A 23431-nucleotide genomic window follows, 5' to 3' on the forward strand; every position below is an offset into this window, starting at 1 on the left:
CCTCACCCAGCGGATCAGCGCAGGTCCATGCTGTGCTGGGTCCCTAAAATTTGTGGAGTTTTGAAACACAGTATGCCTGAGATAAAAACTGCTGCTGGGTGGGCAGATGGCTCGGACACAGATAGGGTGAAGGCAGGATTCTGATGGAAGCCTGGGACACAAGAGGGATTGTTTGCTCTTCTGTGAAGGCTTCCTGAACAGCAGTGGGCATGAACTCCCCTCTCTGGGGACTACTGAGCTGGCTGACGCCAATTTTCCCCTGTTCATCAGCATGGACAGACTTCAGTGAGCATCACAGCACTCCTCAGGGGCGGATGGAACTGCTTACACCAAGCTCTACCCCACTGTGCCCTGCAGGTGCATCATTACCAGAGCAAGGTGGCCTGAGAACCAGTGCCACTAGGCCCCTCTCCCAGAAGATGAGCACAAACTCACTGCATTTACCAAGTCTACTAATCAGAGAGTGCTGCAAACCTTCATCTTTAGTGTAAATAGGATAAGGCTTATTTAAACAAGAAGACCAAGGCACACCTAGTTAAAAATGCTACATAGTTGACAAGGTCCAAACACTCCACACTGCAGGAAAGGAGAAACTCTGCAGAGAACTGACCTGAAGGAAAGAGCAGCCAAAGCACAACAGCAGAGTGCACACTCTGAAAAACTTCCTGAAGCACCAGGCCCTGGAGAGTATATGTACTCTTCTTAATAAAGCCATTACTCTCAGGATCAGGAAATATAACAGGCTTTCCTAACACACATAAAAAAACAGTGACCCACAAAATAACAAGACAGAGGAATTCACACCAAAAGAAAGAACAAGAAGAGGTAATGGCCAGGGATTTAGTCAAAACAGATAAAAGTTAATATTCCTGAACAAGAATTTAAAATAATAACCATAAAGATACTAGCTGAACTTAACGGAAGCATAGAATACAGCAGATAATCCATTACTGCAGAAATAAGAGAACTAAAAGCTAGTCACGCTGAAATAAAAAATGGTATAACTGACTGTAGATGCAAAATCAACGAATGTAATGATAATGAGGACGGACAAAACAGAGGAACAAATCAGTGATATAGAAGATAAAATTATGGAAAATAATGAAGCTGTAAAGAAGAGGGAAAGAAAAGTATGAGATCATCTATGTAGACTTAGGGAGTTTAGTGATTCCATAAAGCATGATAACATTTGTATCATAGGAGTCCCAGAAGAAGAGAGGGGAAAGGGGGCAGAAGATTTATCTGAGAAATTATATCTGAAAACCTTCATAATCTGGGGGAGGAAATAGACATCCAAATCCAGGAGGCACAGAGAAATCCCATCAAACTCAACAAAAGCCAACCAACACCAAGATGTATCAGAGTAAAATATTTAAAATATAGAGATGAGATAAGGAGGGGTGTCTGGGTGGCTCAGTTGGTTAAGCCTCCAACTACTGATTTCAGGCTCAGGGCACAATCTCATTGTTCGTGGGATCAAGCCCTCTGTGCTGACAGCACAGAGCCTGCTTGGGATATATTTTCTCTCTCTCTCTCTCTCTCTCTCTCTCTCTCTCTCTCTTTCTCTCTCTGCCCTTCCCCTGCTCACACACACACACACACACACACACACACTCTCTTTCTCTCAAAATAAATAAATAAGACATTAAAAAATAGAGATAAGGAAAAAATCCTGAAAGCAAGGGAAAAGAAAACCCTAATCTATAAGTGAAGACAAATCAGGTTCACAGCAAATCTTTCCAGAGAAACTTGGCAGGCCAGAGGGGAGTGGCATGGTATATTCAACATATTGAAAGGGAAAACATGAAGCCAAGAATACTTTATCCAGTAAGGCTGTCATTCGGAATAGATGTAGAGTTAAAGTGTTTCCCCAAACAAAAACTAAAGAAGTCTGTGACCACTAAGCCAGCCTTGCAAGAAATATTAAAGGGGACACTTTGAGTGGGAAAGAACCAAAGCTACAAAGATTAGAAAGGAACAGAAAAAATCTCCAGAATCAGTGAGTTTACAGGTAATACATTGGCACTAAATTCTTATCTACCAATAATTACTCTGAGTGTAAAGGGACTAAATGTTTCAATCAAAAGATGTAGGGCACCAGAATGGATAAAAAAATTAGACCCATCAATATACTGCTTACAAGAGACTCGTTTTAGATGTAAAGACATCCCCAGATTGAAAGTGAGGGGATGAAGAACCATCTACCACACTAATGGACATAAAAAGAAAGCCAAATACCCACACTTACATCATACAAACTAGATTTTAAACCGAAGACAAAAAATAAAGAAGGGCACTATATTATAATACAGGGGTCTATCCAACAAGAACTAACAATTGTAAATATTTATGCCCCCAACTTGGATGACTCAAATATATGAACTGGATTAATAACAAACACAAAGAAACTCACTTATAATAACACGGTAATAGTAAGGGGCTATAACACGCTATTCACAGCAGTGGACAGATCATCTAAGTAGAAAATCAACAAGGAAACAATGGCTTTGAAAAATACACTGGACCAGATGGACTTAACAGATAAATTCAGAACATTTTATCCTAAAGCAGCAGAATACACATTCTTTTCGTTTTAAATTTTTTTAATGTTTATATTTTTGAGAGAGAGAGTGCGACTGGGGGAGTGGCAAAGAGAGTGGGGGAGACACAGAATCTAAAGCAGGCTCCAGGCTCTGAGCTGTCAGCACAGAGCCTAATGTAGGGCTCGAACCAATGAACTGCCAGATCATGACCTAAGCTGAAGTCGGATGCTTAACTGACTGAGCCACCCAGGCACCCTGAATACACATTCTGTGCAAATGCACATGAAACATTCTCCAGAATAGATCACACACTGGGTCACAAATGAGGCCTCAATAAGTACAAAAATATTGAGATCATACTATGCATATTTTCAGACCACAAGCTATGGAACTTTAAGTCAACTAAAAGAAAAAAATTTGGAAAGACCAAACCCACAATACATGAAGGTTAAACAACATCTTACTAAAGAATGAATGCATAACAAGGAAATTAAAGGAAAATTTAAAAAAATACATGGAAGCAACAGAAAATTAGAATATGACAGTTCAAAACCTTTGGGATGTAGTAAAGTTGGTCTTAAGAGGGAGTATAGAGCAATATATTCTTACCTTAAGAAGCAGGAAAAGTCTCAAATATACAATTTGACCTTACACCTAAAGGAGCTAGAAAAGGAACAGCAAAGGAGCACCTGGGTGGCTCAGTTGGTTGAGCATCCGACATTGGATCAGGTCATGACCTTGCAGTTTGCGAGTTGGAGCCCCACGTCAGGCTCACTGCAGTCAGTGCAGAGCTTGCTTGAGATCCTCTGTATCCCTCTCCCTCTGCCCCTCCCCCACTTGCACTCTCTCAAAAATAAACATTTAAAAAAAGGAACAGCAAATAAAGCCAAAAACAAGCAGAAGGGAAATAAATTACATGGAAACAAACAGACAAAAAAACAGAACAGATCAACGGAACTAAGATCTGTTTCTTTGAAAGAATTAATAAAATTGATGAACTCCTAGCCAGACATATCAAAAAGAAAAGGGAATGGACCCAAGGAAATAAAATCACAAATGAAAGAGGAGAGGTCACAACTAAAACCACATAAATACAATTATAAGAGAATACCATGAAAACTTATATGCCAACAAACTGGGAAATGTGGAAGAAATGGATAAATTCCTAGCATCATACAAACTACCTATAACTGAAACAGAAAGAAATAGAAAATTTGAACAGACCCATAACTATCACAGAAATTGAATCAGTAATCAAAAACCTCCCAACAACTAAAGTCCAGGGCCAGATGGCTTGCCAGGGGAATTCTACCATACATTTAAACAAGAGTTAATACTTATTTTTCACAAAATGTTCCAAAATATAGAAATGAAAGAAAGCTTCCAAACTCCTTCTACAAGGCTAGCATTACCTTGATTCCAAAAAGCAACAAAGGCCCCACTAAAAAGGAGAATTACAGGCCAATATCTCTGATGAACATGGATGCAATAATTCTAAATAAGATATTAGCAAATAAAATCCAAGAGTACATTGAAAAATTATTCACCATGATCAAGTGGGATTTATTCCTGGGTTATGGCGTGGTTCAATATTTGCAAATCAATCAACGTGACACACCACATTAATAAAAGAAGTAAGAACCATATGGTCCTGTCAATAGATACAGAAAGAGCATTTAAAAAAAAATACAGTATCCATTCTTGATTAAAACCATCAACAAAGTAGGGACAGAGGGAATACAACTCAGCATCATAAAGGCCATATTCAAAAGACCCGTGACTAGTATCATCCTCAATGAGATTTCCCCCTAAGGTCAGGAACACAACAGGGATGTCCACTGTCACCATTGTTATTTAACATAGTACTAAATTTCCTAACCTCAGGAATCAGACAAATCAGACAAATAAAAGGCATCCAAATTGAAAAGCTTTCACTATTTGCAATGACATGATACTCTGTGTAGAAAACCTAAAAGACTCCACCAAAAATTACTGGAACTAATACACAAATTCAGTAAAGTCATAGGGTATAAAATTAACATACAGAAATCTGTTCCATTTAGATACACCAATAATGAACCAGCACAAAGAGAAGTCAAGGAATTGATCCCACTTACAATTGTACCAAAACCCATAAGATACCTAAGAGTAAACATAACCAAAGAGGTAAAAAGAAATATACCCTGAAAAGTATAAAACAGTTATGAAAGTAATTGAGGAGGATACCTAAAATTCATTCTCTTGAATTGAAAGAAAAAATGTTGTTAAAATGTCCATACTACCCAAAGCAATCTATACATTTAATTCAATCCCTATCAAAATACCACCAGCATTTTTCACAAAACCTGAACAATCCTAAAATTTGCATGGTACCACAAAGACCCCAAAATAGCCAAAGCAATCCTAAAAAAGGAAAGCAAAGCTGGAGGCATCATGACTCTGAACTTTAAGCTATATTACAAAGCTATATATATAGTCCTCCAGACAGTATGATACTGACACAAAAACAGATTAATGGAACAGAATAGATTAATGTAACAGAATAAAAAACCCAGAAATGGACCTACAAGTCTATGGTCAACTAACCTCTAACAAAACAGGAAAGAATATTCAGCAGAAAATAGTCTCTTCAACAAATGGTGTTAGGAACACTGGACAGCAACATACAGAAAAATGAAACCACTTTCTTATACCACACACAAAAATAAATTCAAAAGGGATGAAAGACCTAAATGTGAGACAGGAAATCATCAAAATTCTAGAGGAGAACACAGGCAGCAACCTCTTTGACCTTAGCCAGAATAACTTCTTACTGGACACATCTCCAAAGGCAAGGGAAACAAAAGCAAAAATGAACTATTGGGACTTCATCAAGATAAAAAGGTTATGTACAGTGAAGAAGACACTAACAAAACTAAAAGACAACCTATGGAATGGGAAAAGAGATTTACAAATAACATACTTGTAAAGGGTTAGTATCCAAAATCTATAAAGAACTTATCTAACTCAACACACAAAAAACAAATAATCCAGTTAAGAAATGGGCAGAAGACATGAACAGACATTTTACCAAAGAAGACATACAAATGGTTAGCAGACACACGAAAACATGCTCCATATCACTCATCATCAGGGAAATACACATTGAAACCATGTTGAGATACTAGCTCACAATTGTCAGAATGGCCTAAATTAATAATAGAGGGAACAAAGGATGTTGGTGAGGATGCAGAGATAGGGGAACCCTCTTACACTGTTGGTGGGAATTCCAGGTGGTGAAGTCACTCCAGAAAAAGTTAAAAATAGAACTACCCTATGACCCAGGAATTGCATTACTAGGTACTTACCCAAAGGATACAAAAAAAACAAAAAAGCAAAAACAGATTCAAAGCGGCACATGCACCCCCATGTTTATAGCAGCATTGTCAACAATAGTCAGATTATGGAAAGAGCCCAAATGTCCATCAACTGATGAATGGATAAAGAAGATGTGGAATACATATACACAATGGAATATTACTCAGCTATCAAAAAGAATGAAATTTTACCATTTGCAACAATATGGATGGAGCTAGAGTATATTATGCTAAGTGAGAAAGACAGAGAAAGACAAATACTGTATTATTTCACTCATATTTGGAATATAAGAAAGAAAGCAGATGAACACAGGGGAAGGGAAAAGAGAGAGAGAGAGAGAGAAGCTAGAGAACAAACTGAGGGCTAATGGAGGGAGGTGGGCAGGGGATGGCTATTTGGTGAGGGGTGTCAAGGAGGGCACTTGTTGTGATGAGCACTGGGTATTATATGTAAGAGAGGAATCACTAATTTCTACACCTGAAACCAATTTTACCATATATGTTAACTAACTAGAATTTAAATACAAAAATTGAAATAAAAAATAAATTCTATTATCTAAAACTAAAATACATACATATATGCATAAACGAATAAAACTAAAAATGGATTAAAGACTTGTAATAAGACATGAAATCATAAAACTCCTAGAAAAAAAACACAAGGGGTAAGCTCATTGACATTGGTCTTGGCAATGAATTTCTTTTGGATTTGATAAAACCCAAAGGCAACAAAAAATAGCAAAAGAAAATGAAACAACTGGGACTGTATCAAACTAAAAAGCTTCTGCACATCAAAGAAAACCATCAGCAAAATGAAAAGGAAACCTACTGAGTGGGAGAAAGTATTTGCAAATCTTGTATCCAATAAGGGTCAATATCCAAAATATACAAAAATCCCATACAACTACATAATAAAATGAAAATCCTATTAAAAAATGGGCATTGGAAGTAAATAGACATTTTTATAAAGAAGAAATCCAAATGACCAACACATAGTGAAAAGTGCTCAATATCACTAATCATAAAGGAAATGCACACCAAAACCACAATGAGACATCACCTCTCAGGTATCAGAATGACTCTCATCAAGAAGACAAGAGATAACAAGTGTTGGTAAAGATATGGAGAAAAAGAAACCCTTGAGCACTGTTGGTGGGAATGTAAACTGCTATAGACACTGTGGAAAACAGTATGGAAGTTCCTCAAAAAGGTAAAGATAGATCTATCATATGATCCAGCAATTCTACTTCTGGATAAATATCCAAAGGAAATGAAAACAGGATTATCAAAGAGATAAAGTTGCATCACATGTTCACTGCAGCATTATTCACAACAGCCAAGATAGGGAAACAACATAAGTGTTGTCAACAGATGGATGAATAAAGAAGATGTGATATATACAAACAGTGTTATATTATTGAGTCTTGAGAAAAAAGGTAAACCTGCCATTTGTGACAATATGGGTGGACATTGAGGGCATTATGCTAAGTGAAATGAGCCAGAGAAAAACAAATACTGGATGGTATCAGTTATACATGGAACGTTTAAAAACAGTGAAACTCACAGAAACAGAGAATAGGAAAGTGGTTGCCAGGGTCTGGGTGGTAAGAGAAATGAGGAGGGATTGGTAAAAGTGTAAAGATTTTCAAGAATATGAATAAGGTCTGAGTATCTAAGGATCTAATGTAAAACATGGTGACCATAACTGACAAAACTATATTGTATAGTTGAAATTTGATAAGAGAGTAGAACTTAAATGTTTTCACCAAAAGAAAAAGACAAAGTTGTTCACTTAAATTTTACTTTAATTTTCTATTCTAAAACAAATATGTCACTCTGAGGAGTAATTCTTGCTACATCAGATACTGAGTCAAAATACATTTTTGTGAAATGTCAGATAAATTATCAGAAATAAAAATAATTTTTTCATTAGTTTCAGGAGAATATCTAACTGGCATATTTCCATTTTCCTTATTATGTGAATAATAACATTTAACACTGATAATACAATGTTCTATACCAATTACAGTTTCATGAAAAACTAAAAAAAACAACACTGGAACAGAGAACAAACTGATGGTTGTCAGAGGGAAAAGAGATGAAGCTGATGAGCACAATGGGTGAAGGGGAATGGGAGATACAGGCTTCCAGTTATGGAATGAATAAGTCACATGAATAAAAGGCACAGCAGAGGAAATGAAGTCAGTGATATTCTAACAGTGTTGTATGGTTACACATGGTAGCTCCACTTGTGGTGAGCATAGCATAACATGTAGAGAAGTTGAATCACTATGGTGTATGTCTGAAACTAATGTAACATTGTGTGTCAACTATACTCAAAAATTTTTAAAAAACAAATAAATAAAAACAAAATGGGCAAAGAATCTAAATAGACATTTTTCCAAAGAAAATATAGATGACTGGTACATGAAAAGTTGCTCAACATCAATAAGCATCAGGGAAATGCAAATCAAAACCACAATATCATCAAACACTTGTTAGAATGGCTTTTATCAAAACAACACAAAACAAAACAAAAACAAAAACAAGAAATAACAAATGTTGGTTACGATTTGGAGAAAAGGGAACACTTGTGCAGTGTTGGGGAAAATTGGTGCAACCTATGTAAAACACTATGGAGGTTCCTCAAAAAATTAAAAGAAAAGAGCTACATTATGATCTAGGAATTCCACTTCTGTGTTTTTATCCAAAGAAAATGAAAACATTAAATCTAAAATATTTAATAAATATATACAAATTTATACATAAATTTATTAATATATATAATATATTTATATAAAATATATAAATATATTAATTAAATGCACACCAACCAATGTTTAATAACATTTATTAAATAAATACATTTAATAAAATATGTTTATTGCAGGATTATTTACAATAGCCAACATATAGAAACAATGTTAAGTATCCATTAAGGGGTAAAATGATAAAGAAAAAATGGTATATATACCTAATGGAATATTATTCAGCCATAAAAAGGAAACTTTCCATTTGGGACAAAAATAGATGGACCTTGAAGGCATTTTCGTAAGTGAACAGAAGTCAGAGAAAAGCATCTATAATCTCATATGTAGAGTAAAAAAAATCACTTATAGGAGGAGCCAAGATGGCAAAACAGCATGGAAGTTTTTTGTGTGTCTCGCATCCATAAAATACAGCCAAACCAACACTAAACCATCCTACACACCTAGAAAACTGATTGAAAGATTAACACAACAATCTGCAGAACCTGAACCACAGAATTCAGCAGGCATGTGGCAAAGAGAGGTGAACTTGGGGAGAGAGAAGCCGGTGGAGGGCAGGGAGCCGTCTTGGCAGGGGAAGAGAGGATGGAGATTCAGGCGGGGGAGAATACAGGAAAAGAACTCCTCCCCAAAAGCAGCTGGAGAGAACGTGAAAACTTGGAAATAGCCGCAGGGACTAAACTAAAAAGGGAGAAAAGAGAAAGGAGACGGTTTAAATTCCATTAAGACTGTAAACAAAGGGAGTGCAAAGGCAGCAACTCTGCAGCTTGATATCTGGCAGTGATCTGGTGGGAAGGGCGAATCCCCACAAGGGGAAAAGTGGTTCCACTGCTGGAAGGACATTTGGTAGAGACTGTTGAAGCCACCTGATCCCAGCAGACCCCAGAAAATGGCCACATTCGCTGGTGCTGGAACAAAGTCGTTAAGTGTGAAGCCTGGTGCCAGATGTGTGTAGTGATTTTCCATAATCCCTGAAAAGATGCTGCTACACTATCTCGCAAACTATTTCTGGGGCAGGCTGGCAACTGGCCGCAGTCTCGGGGCACTGGCAGCAGCAGGGTCCAGTAGGCATTCCTGGGTACAGCAGGCATACAGCCACTGCTCAGTGAGACCCTCCAGCAGAGGGACAAAATGAATCACCCTGCAGTTCTTCAGAACTTAAGGGGCTGGGGAAAACAGCTGCAAATGAGAAGAAACCTGGGAGAGAGGTATTGCCTGAGGCTTTGTCACAGACAATGAAGAAGCCAGGAGTGGACGAAAGCTGCAGACAGAGGACAGGTGCGCGATTGCTGATCAGCGAGAAGAGAGTTCCCATACTAGAGACTCGGTAAGCTGGGTGACGCCATTTTCACCACTCCTGCACATGCACATAGGTACCAACTAGCACTGCAACAATCCACCCCAGTAGGCTAGCAGTGCCATCTAGTGGAGAATGGAGCCATTACACTGAGCCCCGCCCAACTGGGCCAACCTCGCTCTTCAAGAACACAAGTCTCACCGCCTACTTAGTTTATGGACTATAAAGCGCTACACAGTCTGACTTCTAGGGGAAGACGAAGTAATTTTAGTCGAATTATAATCTGTTAGCAGGCTCATCTATTCAATTTTTTTTCTTTATATTCTTTCTCTTTTACACTATTCTTTTTGAGCACAGAAAAAGAAAATATTTTTATTTTCAATTTTCATTAAGAATATTTTTCCTTATTCTTTTCTATATTTTTTACTTTTGTGTAAATTTTTTCAAATTCTATCTTACTTCCATCATTCTATTTTAGTCTTCTGCAGTGTATTCACCTTTTCAAATTTTCAAAATATTTCCTTGTTTTCTTTTTTCCTTTTTCTCTTTATCGTTTCCTTTCTTTTTCTTGAATGCAGAAATTGAAAAACTTCATTTTCATTTTCAATGTCTATTAAAAACATTTTTATTTAATTTTTTAAAATATTTTTTGCTTTTATGTAGTCTTTTTCAAATTCTATTTTACTTCCATCATTCTATTTTAGTCTACTACAGTGTATTAACTTTTTCAAATTTTCAAGAGTTCTTTTTTCTATTTTTACACTTTTTCATTGTTTTCTTCAATACAGAAAGAGAAAAAAATTCATTTTTATTTTTAATTTTTATTAAAAGTATTGCTTTCCTACTATATTCTTTACTTTTGTGTAAATTTTTTCAAATTCTATTTTACTACCATCATCTCATTTTAGTGTACTTCAGTGTATTCATTTTTCAAATTCTTAAACGATTTCCTTTTTTTCCTTTTTTTTCTCTAATCTGTCAAACCACTTTCAAAACACAGACCAAAACAGACCTAGGATATAGCATTATTTAACAGATATGCGTGTGTGTGTTCTAACTTTAATATTTATTTAATTTTAATTTTTTTAATTTTATTTTTTCTACCTCATTAATTCCTTTTCTCCCCTCAAAATGACAAAATGAAGGAATTCACCCCAAAAGAAAGAGCATGAAGAAACAACAGCCAGGTTATTTAACCAACACAGATATAAGCAAGAGGTCTGAACAAGAATTTAGAATCGCAATAATAAGAATACTAGCTGGAGTCGAAAATAGATTAGAATCCCCTTCTGTAGAGATAAAAGAAGTAAAACACAGAATGAAATTAAAAATGATATAACTGGGGCGCCTGGGTGGCGTAGTCGGTTAAGCCTCCGACTTCAGCCAGGTCATGATCTCGCGGTCCGGGAGTTCGAGCCCCGCGTCAGGCTCTGGGCTGATGGCTCGGAGCCTGGAGCCTGTTTCCGATTCTGTGTCTCCCTCTCTCTCTGCCCCTCCCCCGTTCATGCTCTGTCTCTCTCTGTCCCAAAAATTAAAAAAAAAAAAAATGACATAACTGAGCTGCAAACACGGATGGATGCAGTGGCAGCAAGGATGGAGCAGACAGAACAATTAGCAATATAGAGGACAATCTTATAGAGAATAATGCAGCAGAAAAAAAGAGTGACATAAGGCAAAAGAGCATGATTTAAGAATTACATAAATCAGTGACTCATTAAAAAGGAACAACATCAGAAACATAGGGGTCCCAGAAAAGGAAGATAGAGAAATAGGGGTAAAAGGGTTATGTGAGAAAATCATAGCAGAAAACGTTCCTAACCTGGGGAAAGACACAGACATCAATCCAGAAAGCACAGAGGACCCCCATTAGATTCAAGAATAACCAACCATCAACAAGGCATATATCATAGTCAAATTCACAAAATGCTCAGGCAAGGAGAGAATCATGAAAGCAGCAAGGGAAAAAAAAGTCCCTAACCCACAAGGGAAGACAGATTAGGTTTGCAGCAGACCTATCCACAGAAACATGGCAGCCCACAGAGGACTGAGAGGATGTATTCAGTGTGCTGAGTCAGAAAAAAATGCAGCCAATAATTCTTTATCCAGCAAGGCTGTCATTCAAAATAGGAGAGATAAAAAGTTTCCCAGACAAACAAAAGTTAAAGGACTTTGTGACTACTAAACCAACCCGGCAAAAAATTTTGAGGGGGATTCTCTGAGGGAAGAAAAGATGAAAAAATATATATAAAAATAAATAAAGACCAAAATCAACAAAGATTAGAAAGGACCAGAGAACACCACCAGAAACTCCAACTCTACAAGCATCATAATGGCAATAAATTCATATTTTTCAGGACTCACTCTAAACTTCAGTGGATTCAATGATCCAATCAAAAGACATAGGGTAACACAATGGATAAGAAAACAAGATCCATCTACTGACTGTTTACAAGAGACTCACTTTAGACCTAAAGACAACTTCAGATTGAAAGTAAGGGGATGGAGAACCATCTATCATGCTAATGGTCAACAAAAGAAAACTTGAGTAGCCATACTTATATTGCACAATCTAGATTTTAAAACAAAGACTGTATCAAGAGATGCAGAAGGGCATTATATCATAATCAAGGGGTCTATCTACCAAGAAGACCTAACAATTGTAAACATTTATGTGCCAAATGTGGCAGCACCAAAATATACATCTCAATTAATCACAAATATAAACTCATTGAAAGTAATACCATAATAGTAGGAGACTTCAACACCCCACTCACAACAAAGGACAGATCATCTAATCAAAAAGTCAACAAGGAAACAATGGCTTTGAATGACACACGGGACCAGATGGACTTACCAGATACATTGAGAACATTTCATCCTAAAGCAGAAGAATATACATTCTTCTCCAGTGCACATAGAAAATTCTACAGAATAGGCCATATACTGGGAAAGAAATCAGCCTTAAGTAAGTACAAAAAGATCGAGATCATACTGTGCATATTTTCAGAACATAATGCTATGAAACTCGAAAGCAACAACAAGAAAAAATTTGGAAAGGTAACAAATACTTGGAGACTGAAGAACATCCTACTAAAGAATGAATGGGCAAACAAGATGTTAAAGAGGAAATTAAAAAGTATATGGAAGTCAATGAAAATGATAACACCACAACCCTAAACCTCTGGGATGCAAAAAAGGCTGTCATAAGAGGAAAGTATATAGCAATCCAGGCCTTCCTAAAGAAGGAAGAAAGATCTTAGATACATAACCTAAACTTACGCCTTAAGGAGCTAGAAAAAACAGCAAATAAAACCCAAAACCAGCAGAAGACAGGAAATAATAAAGATCAGAGCAGAAATTAATGCTATCGAAACCAAAAAAAAACAGAACACATCAATGAAACCGGAAGTGGGTCTTAAAAGAATTAACAAAATTGATAAACCACTGGCCAGTCTGATCAAAAGAAAAAGGAAAGGACCCAAATAAATAAAATCAAGAATGAAAGAAGAGACATCACAATCAACAGAGCAGAAATAAAACAATAATATGAGAATATTGTGAGAAATTATATGCCAATAAAATGGGCAAAATGGAAGAAATGGGTAAATTCCTAGAAACATATACACTACCAAAACTGAAACAGGAAGAAATAGAAAATTTGAACAGACCCATAACCAGTAAGGAAATCGAATTCGTAAATCAAGAATCTGCCAAAAAACAAGAGTCCAGGGCCAGATGGCTTTCCAGGGGAATTCTACCAAACATTTAAGGAAGAGTTCACACCTATTCTCTTGAAGCTGTTCCAAAAAATAGAAATGGAAGGAAAGGTTCCAAACTCTATGAAGCCAGCATTACCTTGATTCCAAAACCAGACAGAGACCCCACTAAAAAGGAGAACTATAGACCAATTTCCCTGATGAACAAGGATGCAAAAATCCTCAACAAGATATTAGCCAACCGGATCCAACAATACATTAAAAAAAACGACCAAGTGGGATTTCTACCTAGGATGCAGGGCTGGTTCAATATCCACAAAACAATTAACGTGATTCATCACATCAATCAAAGAAAGGACAAGAACCATATGATCCTTTCAATAGATGCAGAGGAAGCATTTGACAAAATACAGCATCCTGTCTTGATAAAAACCCTCAAGAAAATAGGGATAGAAGGATCATACCTCGAGATCATAAAAGCCATATATGAACAACCCAAGGCTAATATCATCCTCAATGGGGAAAACTGAGAGCTTCCCCCCTAAGGTCAGGAACAAGACAGGGATGTCCACTCTCGCCACTCTTATTCAACATAGTATTGGAAGTCTTAACCTCTGCAATCAGACAACACAAAGAAACAAAAGGCATCCAAATCGGCCAGGAGGAGGTCAAACTCTCACTCTTTGCAGATGACATGATACTCTATAGGGAAAACCCAAAAGATTCCACCAAAAAACTGCTAGAACTGACTCATGAATTTAGCAAAGTTTCAGGATATAAAATCAATGCACAGAAATTGGTTGCATTCCTATACACCACCAATGAAGCGACAGAAGGAGAACTCAAGGAATCGTTCCCATTTATAGTTGTACCAAAAACCATATAATACCTAGGAATAAATCTAACCAAAGAGGTGAAAAATCTATACACTGAAAACTATAGAAAGCTTATGACAGAAATTGAAGAAGACACAAAGAAAAGGAAAAAGATTCCATGCTCCTGGATAGGAAGAACAAATATTGTTAAAATGTTGATACTACCCAAAGCGATCTACATATTCAATGCAATCCCTATCAAAATAAGACCAGCATTCTTCACGGAGCTAAAACAAATATTCCTAAAATCTGTATGGAACCAGAAAAACCCTGAATAGCCAAAGCAAACTTGAAAAAGGAAACCAAAGCAGGAGGCATCACAATCCCAGACTTCAAGCTGTAATCATCAAGACAGTATGGTACTGGCACAAGAACAGACACTCTGATCAATGGAACAGAATAGAGAACCCAGAAATGGACCCACAAACGTATGGCCAACTAATCTTTGACAAAGCAGAAAAGAATATCCAATGGAATAAAGACAGTCTCTTCAGCAAGTGGTGCTGGGAAAACTGGACAGCGACATGCAGAAGAATGAACATGGACCACTTTCTTACACCATACACAAAAATAAACTGAAAATGGATGAAAGACCTCAATGTAAAACAGGAAGCCATCAAAATCCTCGAGGAGAAAGCAGGCAAAAACCTCTTTGATCTTGGCCGTAGCAACTTCTTACTCAACACGTATCCAGAGACAAGGGAAATAAAAGCAAAAATGAACTCCTGGGACCTCATCAAAATAAAAATCTTCTGCACAGCGAAGGAAATAATCAGCAAAAGTAAAAGGCAATCGACAGAATGGGAGAAGATATTTGCAAATGACATACCAGATAAAGGGTTATTATCAAAAATCTATAAAGAACTTATCAAACTCAACACCCAAAAAACAATTAATCCAGTTAAGAAATGGGAAAAACACATGAATAGACACTTCTGCAAAGAAGACATCCAGATGGCCAACCAACACATGAAAAAATGCTCAATATCACTCATCATCGGGGAACTACAAAACAAAACCACAATGAGATACCACGTCACACGTGTCAGAAAGGCTAACATTAACAACTCAGGTAACAACAGATTTTGGCGAGAATGCGGAGAAAGAGGATCTTTTTTTTTTTTTTTTCAACGTTTTATTTATTTTTTGGGACAGAGAGAGACAGAGCATGAACGGGGGAGGGGCAGAGAGAGAGGGAGACACAGAATCGGAAACAGGCTCCAGGCTCTGAGCCATCAGCCCAGAGCCGGACGCGGGGCTTGAACTCACGGACCGCGAGATCGTGACCTGGCTGAAGTCGGACGCTTAACCGACTGCGCCACCCAGGCGCCCCAAGAGGATCTCTTTTTTATTGTTTTCGGAATGCAAGCTGGTGCAGCCATGCTGGAAAACAGTAAGGAGGTTCCTTAAAAAAACTAAAACTAGAACTACCCTATGACCCAGCAATTGCACTACTAGGTATTTATCCAAGGGATACAGGTGTGCTGTTATGAAGGAACACAAGAACCCCAATGTTTATAGCAGCACTATCAACAATGGCCCAAGTATGGAAAGAGCCCAAATGTCCATCGATGGATGAATGGGTAAAGAAGTGGTATATATATACAATGGAGTATTACTTGGCAATAAAAAAGAATGAAATCTTGCCACTTGAAACTACGTGGATGGAACCAGAGGATATTATGCTACGTGAAATTAGTCAGAGAAAGACAAAAATCATATGAATTCACTCATAGGAGGACTTGAAGACACAAAACATGAACATAAGGGAACGGAAAGAAAAATAATAAAAAACAGGGTGACAAAATAGAAGAGACTCATAAATATGGAGAACAAACTGATAGATATGGGGGGGGGTTGTGGAAGGGGGAATGGGCTAAATGGTAAGGGGCACTAAAGAATCTGCTCCTGATATCATTTTTGTACTATATGCTAACTAATTTGGACATAAATTTTAAAAAATAGAAAAATAAAACAACTTAATAAAAAACAAAAAACATTAAAAAAATCATTTATAGATTCACAAAATAGATTGGTAGTTGCCAGAGATGGGGCAGAGTGGAGTGGGGGGCCAAAATAGGTGTAGTGGGTCAAAACATAGAAGCTTCAGTTACAAAATAAATGAGTCTTGGGGATATAATATAAAATTGTTAAGAAAATGATTTTTAAAAGTTATATGAGAAAGTTAAAACTATGTACGGGTGACTAGTCTTAATTTGGTGATTCTTTCACAATATATACACATTTAGAATCATTTGTACACCTGAAACTAATATAATGTTTTATGCCCATTATGCCTCAATAAAAAATAAAAACAGAAAATAAAAACAGTGAAGATTTATTATTCTAGACATTAACAGTACAGATAATATAAATATGTAAAATATATCTATACAATATCCATTTCAATAGTATCTTGCATGTTTGAATTACTCATCTTTGGGGCAAATTGTTTTCCACTAAAGACTTTTGAAATATCACATTCCATTATTGATTTTAGCTCCTTCTTAGTTTTTGCTTCTTTTTATCACAGCTTGCACTAAAAAATGGCTTTATGTAGGGGCACCTGGGTGGTTGAGTCAGTTGAGTGTCTGCTCCGGCTCAGGTCATGATTTCATTGTCTGTGGCTTAGAGCCCTGCATCAGGCTCTGTGCTGACAGCTCAGAGCCTGGAGTTGCTTGGGATTCTTTGTCTCCCTCTCCCTCGGCCCCTCCCCCACTCTTTCACTCTCTCTCTATCTCTCAAAAATAAAAATTAAAAAAAATTAAAAGTTGGCTTTATGTAAATTGGGAATATGGCTGGGTTGGGAAATTAGTTATATGAAGGTCTGGTGTTAATACTAATTTGATTTCATTAAGAAAAACTGGCTTATGTTTATAAATTTCCATAATGTATATCAAATAGAAATTCCATGAAACTATTAAAAATGTAGACTTATATACCTGAAATCTAAATATACTTTAATATTTTACATATATGGTGTAGAAAATATAACCTTATTAAAATTTCCAAAAACGAACTGTTCTTTTAAAATATTTAGTGCCTTGACTTGTTTTCTTTCTTTTTAAGATGAAATTTATTGTCAAATAGGTTTCCATACAACACCCAATGTTCCTCCCAAAGGTGCCCTCCTCAATGTCCATTACCCACCCTCCCCTACCTCCCAATCCCCATCAACCCTCAGTTTATTATCAATTTTTAAAGTCTCTTCTGTGTTGGTTCTCTTCCTGTCTAACATTTTTTTTCCTTCCCCTCCCCCATGATCTTCTGTTAAGGTTCTCAGGATCCACATAACAGTGAAAATATCAGGTACCTGTCTTTCTCTGTAAGACTTATGTCACTTAGCATAACACTCTCCAGTTCCATCCACGTTGCTACAAAAGGCCATATTTCATTCTTTCTCATTGCCATGTAGTATTCCATTGTGTATATAAACCACAATTTCTTTATCCATTCATAAGTTGATGGATAATTAGGTTCTTTCCATAATTTGGCTATTGTTGAAAGTGCTGCTGTAAACATTGGGGTACAAGTGCCCCTATGCATCAGCACTCCTGTATCCCTTGGGTAAAATCCTAGCAGTGCTATTGCTGGGTCATAGGGTAGATCTATTTTTGATTTTTTGAGGAAACTCCACATTGTTTTCCAGAGCAGCTGCATCAGTTTGCATTCCCACCAACAGTGCAAGAGGGTTCTCCCGTTTCTCCACATCTCTCCAGCATCTACTCTCCTGATGTGTAAATTTTAGCCACTCTGACTGGCTTGAAGTGGCATCTCAGTGTGGTTCTGATTTGTATTTCCCTGAAGAGGAGTGACGTTGAGCATTTTTTCATATACCTGTTGGCCATCTGGATGTCTTCTGTAGAGAAGTGGCTATTCATGTCTTTTGCCCATTTCTTGACTGGATTATTTGTTTCTCGGGTGTGGAGTTTGGTGAGTTCTTTATAGATGTTGGATACTAGCTCTTTGTCTGATATGTCATTTGCAAATACATTTTCCCATATCGTTGGTTGCACTTTAGTTTTGTTGATTGTTTCCTTTGCAGTGCATAAGCTTTTTCTCTTCATGAGGTCCCAATAGTTCATTTTTGCTTTTAATTCCCTTGCCTTTCGAGATGTGTCAAGTAAGGAATTGCTGCGGCTGAGGTCAAAGATTTTTCTTCCTGCTTTCTCCTCTAGGGTTTTGATGGTTTCCTATCTCGCATTCAGGTCCTTTATCCATTTTGAGTTTATCTTTGTGAATGGTGTGAGAAAGTGGTCTAGTTTCAACCTTCTGCATGTTGCTGTCCAGTTCTCCCAGCACCATTTGTTAAAGAGACTGTCTTTTTTCCATTGGATATTCTTTCCTGCTTTGTCAAAGATTAGTTGGCCATACGTTTGTGGGTCTAGTTCTGGGGTTTCTATTCTATTCCATTGGTCTATATGTCTGTTTTTTGCCAATACCATGCTGTCTTGATGATTACAGCTTTGTAGTAGAAGCTAAAGTCTGGGATTGTGATGCCCTGCTTTGGTCTTCTTCTTCAATATTACCTTGGCTATTCAGGGTCTTTTGTGGTTCCATATGAATTTTAGGATTGCTTATTCTAGCTTCGAGAAGAATGCTGGTGCAATTTTGATTGGGATTGCATTGAATGTGTAGATAGCTTTGGGTAGCATTGACATTTTAACAATATTTATTCTTCCAATCGGAATGTTTTTCCATTTCTTTATATCTTCTTCAATTTCCTTCATAAGCTTTCTATAGTTTTCAGCATACAGATCTTTTACATCTTTGGTTAGGTTGATTCCACGGTATTTTATGCTTCTTGGTAAAATTGTGAATGGGATCAGTGTCTTTATTTGTCTTTCTGTTGCTTCATTATTAGTGTGTAAGAATGCAACTGATTTGTGTACATTGATTTTGTATCCTGCGACTTTGCTGAATTCATGTATCAGTTCTAGCAGACTTTTGGTGGAGTCTGTCGGGTTTTCCATGTATAATATCATGTCATCTGCAAAAAGTGAAAGCTTGACATCATCATTGCCAATTTTGATGCCTTTGATTTCCTTTTGTTGTCTGCTGATGCTAGAACTTCCAACACTACGTTAAATAACAGCGGTGAGAGTGGACATCCCTGTCGTGTTCCTGATCTCAGGGGGAAAACTCTCAGTTTTCCCATTGAGGATGATATTAGCTGTGGGCTTTTCATAAATGGCTTTGATGATGTTTAAGTATGTTCCTTCTATCCCGACTTTCTCAAGCGTTTTTATTAAGAAGCGATTCTGAATTTTGTCAAATACTTTTTCTACACCGATTGACAGGATCATATGGTTCTTTTCTTTTATCAATGTGATGTATCACATTGATTGATTTGAGAATGTTGAACCAGCCCTGCAGCCCAAGAATGAATCCCACTTGATCATGGTAAGTAATTCTTTTTATATGCTGTTGAATTGGATTTGGTAGTATCCTGTTGAGAATTTTTGAATCCATATTCAGCAGGGATATTGGTCTGTAGTTTTTTGGTTTTTTTTTTTTGCTGGGTTTCTGTCTGGTTTAGGAATCAAAGTAATGCTGGCTTCATAGAATGAGTCTGGAAATTTTCCTTCCCTTTCTATTTTTTGGAACAGCTTGAGAAGGATAGGTATTATCTCTGCTTTAAATGTCTGGTAGAATTCCACAGGGAAGCCATCTGGTCCTGGACTCTTATTTGTTGGGAGATGTTTGATAACAGATTCAATTTCTTTACTGGTTATGGGTCTGTTCAAGTTTTCTATTTCTTCCTGTTTGAGTTTTGGAAGTGTGTGGGTGCTTAGGAATTTGTCCATTTATTCCAGGTTGTCCAGTTTGTTGGCATATAAATTTTCATAGTATTCCCTGATGATTGCTTATATTTCTGAGGGACTGGTCGTAAGAAATCCATTTGCATTTGTGATTTTATCTATTTGGGTAAACTCCCCTTTCTTTTTGAGAAGCCTAGCTAGAGGTTTATCACTTTTGTTTATTTTTTCAAAAAACCAACTCATCTTTATACTGATCTGCTCTGCAGTTTTTTTTAGATTCTATATTGTTTATTTCTGCTCTGATCTTTATTATTTCTCTTCTGCTGGGTTTGGGGTGTTTTTGCTTCTTTGCTTCTATTTCCTTTAGGTGTGCTGTTAAGATTTTGCATCTGGGATTATTCTTGTTTCTTGAGATAGGCCTGGATTGCAATGTATTTTCCTCTCGGGACTGCCTTCACTGCATCCCAAAGCATTTGGATTGTTGTATTTTCATTTGTTTCCATATATTTTTTAATTACTTCTCTAATTGACTGGTTGACCCATTCATTCTTTAGTAGGGTGTTCTTTAACTCCATGCTTTTAGAGGTTTTCCAGACTTTTTCCTGTGGTTGATTTCAAGTTTCATAGCGCTGTGGTCTGAAAGTGTGCATGGTATGATCTCAATATTTTTATACTTCTTAAGGGGCTGTTTTGTGACCCAGTATGTTATCTATCTTGGAGAATGTTCCATGTGCACTCGAGAAGAAAGTATATTTTGTTGCTTTGTGATGCAGAGTTCTAAATATATGTCTCAAGTCCATCAGATCCAATGTATCATTCAGGGCCCTTGCTTGTTTATTGAACCTCTGTCTGGATGATCGATCTATAGTTGTAGGTGGAGTATTAAAGTCTCTTGCAATTTCCACATTCTTATCAATAAGGTTGCTTATGTTTGTGATTGTTTTATATATTTGGAGGCTCCTGTATTTAGCGCATAGACATTTATAATTGTTACCTCTTCCCGATGGAAAGACCCTGTAACTATTATTAACGGCCTTCTTAATCTCTTGTTACAGCCTTTAATTTAAAGTCTAGTTTGTCTGATATAAGTAAGGGTACTCCAGCTTTCTTCAGACTTCCAATAGCATGATAGATAGGTCTCCATCCCCTCACTTTCAACCTGAAGGTGTCCTCAGTTCTAAAATGCGTCTCTTTTAGACAGCAAATAGATGGGTCTTATTTTTTTATTCATTCTGGTACCCTATGTCTTTTGGTTGGAGCATTTCGTCCATTTACATTCAGTGTTATTATTTAAAAGATATGGGTTTACAGTCATTGTGATGTCTGTAGGTTTCATGCTTGTAGTGATGTCTCTGGTACTTTGCGGTCCTTGCAACATTTCACTCAGAGAGTTCCCCTTAGGATCTCTTGTAGGGCTGGTTTAGTGGTGATAAATTCCTTCAGTTTTTGTTTGTTTGGGAAAACCTTTCTCTCTTCTTCTATTGTGAATGACAGAGTTGCTCGATAAAGGATTCTCGGCTGCATATTTTTTTCTGTTCATCATATTGAAGATTTCCTACCATTGCTTTCTGGCCTGCCAAGTTCCCATAGACAGGTCTGCCACTACTGTTATGTGTGTACCTTTTTATGTTAGAGCTTGTTTATCCCCAGCTGCTTTATTTTCTCTTTATCCTTGTATTTTGCCAGTTTCCGTATGATATGTTGAGCAGAAGATGGATTCAAGTTATGTCTGAAGGGATTTATCTGTTTCTCTAGGATTTCAATGCCTTTTTCCTTCCCCAGATCAGGGAAATTCTCAGCTATGATTTCTTCAAGTACACCTTCAGCCCCTTTCCCTCTTCTTCTTCTGGAATTCCTATGATACAGGTATTGTTCCATTTGATTGTCTCACTTAGTTCTCTAATTCTCCCCTCATACTCCTGGATTTATCTCTCTTTTTCTCAGTTTCCTGTTTTTTCATAATTTTATCTTGTAATTCACCTATTCTCTCCTCTGCCTCTTCAAATCAAGCTGTGGTCGCCTCCACTTTACTTTGCACCTCATTTATGGCATTTTTTAGCTCCTCATGACTATTTATTAGTCCCTTGATCTCTGTAGCAATAGATTCTCTGCTGTCCTCTGTGCTTTTTTCAAGCCCAGGAATTATTTTTATGGCTATTACTCTAAATTCTTATTCCTATTTATATTGCTGAAATCGTTTTGATCAATTTGTTAGTTGTTGCTACTTCCTGGAGTTTCTTTTGAGGAGAATTCTTCCGGTTCGTCATTTTGGGTAGTCCCTGGGGTGGCTCCAAACTGCAGGGTACTTCCCCTGTGCTGTCAGGAGAAACTTGTGTTGGTGGGCAGGGCTGCAATCCGACCTGATGTCTGTCCCCAGCCCACCGCTGGGGCCACAGACTGTTGTGTACCTTATCTTCCCCTCTCCCAGGGGCAGGACTCACTGTGGAGTGCTGTGGCCCCAGTCTGGACTACTTGCACACTGCCAGGCTTGTGGTGCTGGTTTGATGGGATCTGGCGTATTAGCCAGGGTGGATCAGCAAGGTGCATGGGGGGGTGGGAAGGGCAGGTTTAACTCGGTTTGGTGTCAGTGGTCCCCTGCGGGAGGGGCACTGCAGCACCAGGAGGGAGGCAGGTCTGTCGGAGGGATGGATCTACAGAAGTACAGCATTGGGGAAGCAAGTTCGGTGATGGGAACTGGTTCCCTTTGAAATTTCAGCTGGGGTATGGGAGAGGGAGATTGTGCTTGCCAGTGCCTTTGTTCCCCCGCCAAGCTGAGCTCTGTCTTCCAGGGCTCAACAACTCTCCCTCCCAGTGTCGTCTTGCCCTCCCTCTGGTGGAGCAGAGCTGTTGACTTTTAACATTCCAGCTGTTATGTCCTTATGGCTGTCAGGACTCATGGAGTCCGGCCCCTCTGTGTTTGCAAGCCAGACTTGGGGGCTCTGCCTTGCTGGACGGGCTGCCCTTCTGCTGCCCCGGCTCCCTCCTGCCAGTCCGCCAGTCCGTGTAGCTCGCACCACCTTTCCGCCCTTCCTACCCTCTTCTGTGGGCCTCTTTAGTACACTTGGCTCCAGAGAGTCCATTCTGCTAGTCTTCTGGTAGTTTCCTGGGTTATTT

General features: G+C 37.7%; 1 protein-coding gene across 3 annotated transcripts in view; it reads right to left on the reverse strand.

The window, feature by feature from the left end:
- The window catches only part of BRWD3 (bromodomain and WD repeat domain containing 3), a 243496-nt gene that overhangs the window by 35224 nt on the left and 184841 nt on the right, over positions 1-23431 (reverse strand). The window lies entirely within an intron of this gene.

This window comes from Lynx canadensis, chromosome X (assembly GCF_007474595.2).
Source record: "Lynx canadensis isolate LIC74 chromosome X, mLynCan4.pri.v2, whole genome shotgun sequence".
Lineage (NCBI taxonomy): Eukaryota > Metazoa > Chordata > Mammalia > Carnivora > Felidae > Lynx > Lynx canadensis.